This window comes from Pleuronectes platessa, chromosome 7 (assembly GCF_947347685.1).
Source record: "Pleuronectes platessa chromosome 7, fPlePla1.1, whole genome shotgun sequence".
NCBI lineage: Eukaryota > Metazoa > Chordata > Actinopteri > Pleuronectiformes > Pleuronectidae > Pleuronectes > Pleuronectes platessa.
In genome coordinates this window covers 27,027,104-27,031,152 of record NC_070632.1, presented here as the reverse complement: position 1 = coordinate 27,031,152, position 4,049 = coordinate 27,027,104, and the positions used below count along the sequence as shown (strand labels likewise).

The window sequence follows — 4,049 nt, the reverse complement described above, 5'->3', positions numbered from 1 at the left end:
AAACACAACCAAGTGCGTCATGTCCATAATTGTTGACACACTTTCTGTGGACTCTGTGAGTGTACTACACATGTTACCTGAGTAAAGAGGGCACACCACAGAACTCCGACTGTATAGAACTTTTGGATTTCATTCTAAAAACAAAACAACATGGTGATGCTGGAGGTCCCATACTGCTCAGACACTGCTCTTACTGTACATGTGCATATCGCTAACTAAATCTGAAATATTTTCTAAAAGTGTTTCAGTCAGAGGGACTGAGTTTGATCATTTTTCTAATAGTTAATCCAACAATTTTGCCCAAATTCCACTCTGTAGTATGCAAGGTTTGGACTTTTCTCTCTGGCTCAATTTTTTTTAATTTGAAGGATCTCTGTGTTTAGGCGTCCAAGGTGGTGTCAGGGCCGGTGAGTATTTGACATATTGAACAGTCTGATGGCAGTTGGACAGAAGCTGTTCCTCAGTCTGGACGTCCTGCATTTCACACTTAAGAGCTGTGAATAGTCCGTGATGGGTGTCCTTAACGATGGAGCTCTTCTGTGGACTCAGAGAGGGTACTGATGTCCTGGTGACCCACTCAGTAGTCTTTACCACTCTCTGCAGGCGCTGATGTAGATGCCCAGGTTGAATCTGCTCGCCCTCTCCACCTCAAGCCCACAGATGATCAGCGGCCGATGAGTTCTCCTTTCCTTTCCCACGATCCCCTTCTGGTCTTGTCCGTGTTGAGGGTGAGATTCTTCGCCTCACACCACGTCCCCGCACTTGCCACCTCATTTTCATATGCTGTTTTAACACCACCAGAAATAAGCCACAGTGCTCCTGTTACGCCTGCAATTGCTCTGTGTCACTCTGGTGTAACATGCAGTATCATTTGAAACATGCTTGCCAGAGTTAAGATTTACTCGTTGATGATAGTTCAAACAGACGGATGAGGGACAAATGCTGATTTGGTTAATCACCCAGGTAATATCAGTTCATCTTTCAGTCCAAGTGTGTCAGGTGTAATGACATTTCTCCAGGTGTTCCTGGAATATCTTAAGCTCCTGAGATATTGCGTTCTTAAGAATGGGACAGATGGACGGATGTACAGACAACCTGAAAACATGCTGCTTCGGGCCCCAGCTGTTTGGCAGCGTGGAGGCACAAACACAACAGAAGGCAGCACTCAGATTTTCTGCTCCCTCTTTGGTCACGACACTTGTCAGCAACAGGGCCAGTATGTTTGTGGTAAACTGGGCCTCTTCAGTTTGTGGTTTGCATGTCTGTCTCTTGTCTCTAACCAAACAGACAGCTTGGGTGCAGCTTCTCACAGACTTGCTCCTGAATAAAAGCCAGTGCATCCAAAGTTCAAGTACCTCTGGTTCGACATTGTGATTGCTGAGACGTAAAGAAACATTTAACAATTTATGGCCACGCTGCTCCCCTCCTCCACGTTATGAGCCAATGTCACCTCTCCTGTTCAGAGCAGGCGATCCAAACTGATGAGCTGCTGTTTGTTTGGCTACAGGCTGTCTCCGATGAGACACGATGCTGTCACTTGGATTTCATGGCAGCAGCCCCGATGGCACTGAATCACCATCTGAGTCTCTCACCGCCCCACGTTCCATCAAACGCAGGTTTTCCAGCAATTTCACAATTTTCCTTTCTGTAGAAATTCATTATCCTGCTTGTATTTGTTATTTTTTATTACTGTTGTAAAATCTTTATTTATCCAGACAAGTGCAAATGTTTTGCTTTACAACGATGACTTGAGGGGGGAAGGATGTCTTACACATTATTCTTCTGCCAATATTACCATCTGCAATGACTCTGTGCTGATGGTCACTCTGCTGGAGCAGCTGGGAGCAGAGTGCCCTGCTCAAAGGCACATAAATCAGTTTTTGGGCCAGAGTGACTGGAGCTGTACAATGATCTGAAAGGTAAATGTTAAACTAGGAAAAATACTCCAATTCCAATGCCACCTGGTATGCACATACAATAATCCATTAAAACATATACAATTTAAATATAATACGCATTATTTCTACAAAGATATTCAGGCAATTTATTATAACAATGACGTCAACATGTTTTCTTAAACCTTGGATTCACATCGTTGATCACTTACATCCACTACTGCTTAACAACAGGTCAGGGTATCAAGGTTTGGTCATCCATACTAGATTGTGGACATGTGTACAATGGTGTCGTCCCTCGTTCCACTCCAGTCACTGATTACAGTAAATTGTTGTTTTCACACAGACCAAACTGAACAGTGACTTACATAATCAGTTCTGTTTGATATATAAACTCTATTTTTGGTTGAGGGGATGAATTCTGGGGTTAATTAATCTGACGAAAGCTTTGTTCCATTTCCAGACTGGTTTATGACAGCATGATATTTGGGCGCGGACAGGCTCCTCTCAGGACTTGGGGTCGGGTCACAGAGAAAGAGGGTCGTACGATGTGTTGTTTGTACAGTGTGTTGTCAGACCACATCGAAAGTCTTCATCCTGGATCAGGTTGAAAAGCATCACAGAGAACAGGGGACGTGATGATGTTTAAAAATGGGGATAATCATTTCCAGACCCTCTCCTGGCAGACAGACATCCATCGTGTTGCAGCTGGTTGTTCACATTCAAAATGAAACAAGCATCTGTGTCAAAAATGAGAAAAGTGAGTGAGAGTGGTTTGGACTTTTAGACTGTGCTCTATGTTGTGTACTTATATATCACTTCAGTCCTTAATATGAAATTAAAGTGTTAATATGTTGTACACGTTTATGTTGAGCTACTTATCTGTTGAGTCATATGTTTACTGTTATTTTCACACCAGGGATTAGGGTGAAAACAGCATTTCAAACCCATCCAATGTCAAACTGAAATCAAATTCCTTGTGTGCATATATATATACTTGGCCAATAAGTTGAATATAAATAAAATTTTCATTCATGTATGTTGCTGTGGGAATAATGTGCAAGCAGATTGTCACTCTTTGAAAACCCCTGTAAGTAAATGTCTGTAATATAATTTTAACAACATCACACTTTCTTTGCAAAAGAGTGAGAATTATACTACATTAAAACTGAATGTTATACCTTTAGAAATGTCATCTTTATGTAGGAGATGCAAGAGTAGATAGGGCCGAATTTAATTTTGTACAACAATGAAATGATACAATATGGACACATTACTTCATCTTTATGGATGAGTGGTAAATACATATTTTGAGTGAATCCTGGGTGTTTGACGGGAGAGTGACCTAATTTGGAAACACATGAACACTATACGATTTTTTCCTTATCTTAGCTGTGTTCCTAGCATTGTTTTGTGTGTATCGTGTTGTTTGACTTGATCCAGACAGCTGAACATGACATTACATTACATTTTATTACATTTTCATTTAGCTGACACTTTTATCCAAAGGTACTTACAATAAGTGCATTCAACCATGAGGGTACAAACCAAGAACAACAAGAATCAAGAAAGTAAAATTTTCTTCAAAAAAGCCAAACTACAAAGTGCTATAAGTAAGTGCCATGGGTATCTGTGTGTGGGATCTAATCACACGGCACATTCCACATGCACTAATAGGCCGACAGTTGACATATTGTCATCCTCCTAAACACGACTGGAGCAGTGGTAGTTCAGTGGAAGGACATGCCACTGCTCTGCTGCAGCGGCTCGGTGTCCTTGAGAACACAACTGTGCAATGAAGCAACAAAGTGCTTTATTAAATGTGCCCTGGTAGATCTGGTCTGAGGAGGATGTCTCCGGGAAGAAGGATAACGTTTGGCTGCAGCTCAAGAGGGAGGGCCCACTGGGTATCTATCACTGGAGGAGACTGGGTGTCAAATAAAAAATAAGTAAAAAGCAGCGCTGGGTAATTTTACAGGATGAAAGTCAATACAGGCAATCATCTAAGACACGCCTCTCGCTTTCCCTTGAAGCTACTCACTGGCACAGTATTTACAATTGTGCAGGGCCAAATGGTTTTAACCTGCTCACAGAGGAAACAGATTCGATTTGGCACATGTTCAGGAGGAATGTAGTGTAATTAAAAATCTCAGT

The 4,049-nt window shown here is 41.8% G+C and overlaps 1 long non-coding RNA gene across 1 annotated transcript; it reads left to right on the top strand.

Moving 5' to 3' along the window:
• Positions 1-1,526: 1,526 nt before the first annotated feature.
• LOC128445107 (uncharacterized) lies at positions 1,527-2,385 on the top strand. Its single transcript, XR_008339250.1, has 3 exons — positions 1,527-1,616; positions 1,839-1,919; positions 2,359-2,385. It is a non-coding gene; the product is annotated as an uncharacterized LOC128445107 (long non-coding RNA).
• The last annotated feature ends 1,664 nt before the right edge of the window (positions 2,386-4,049 follow it).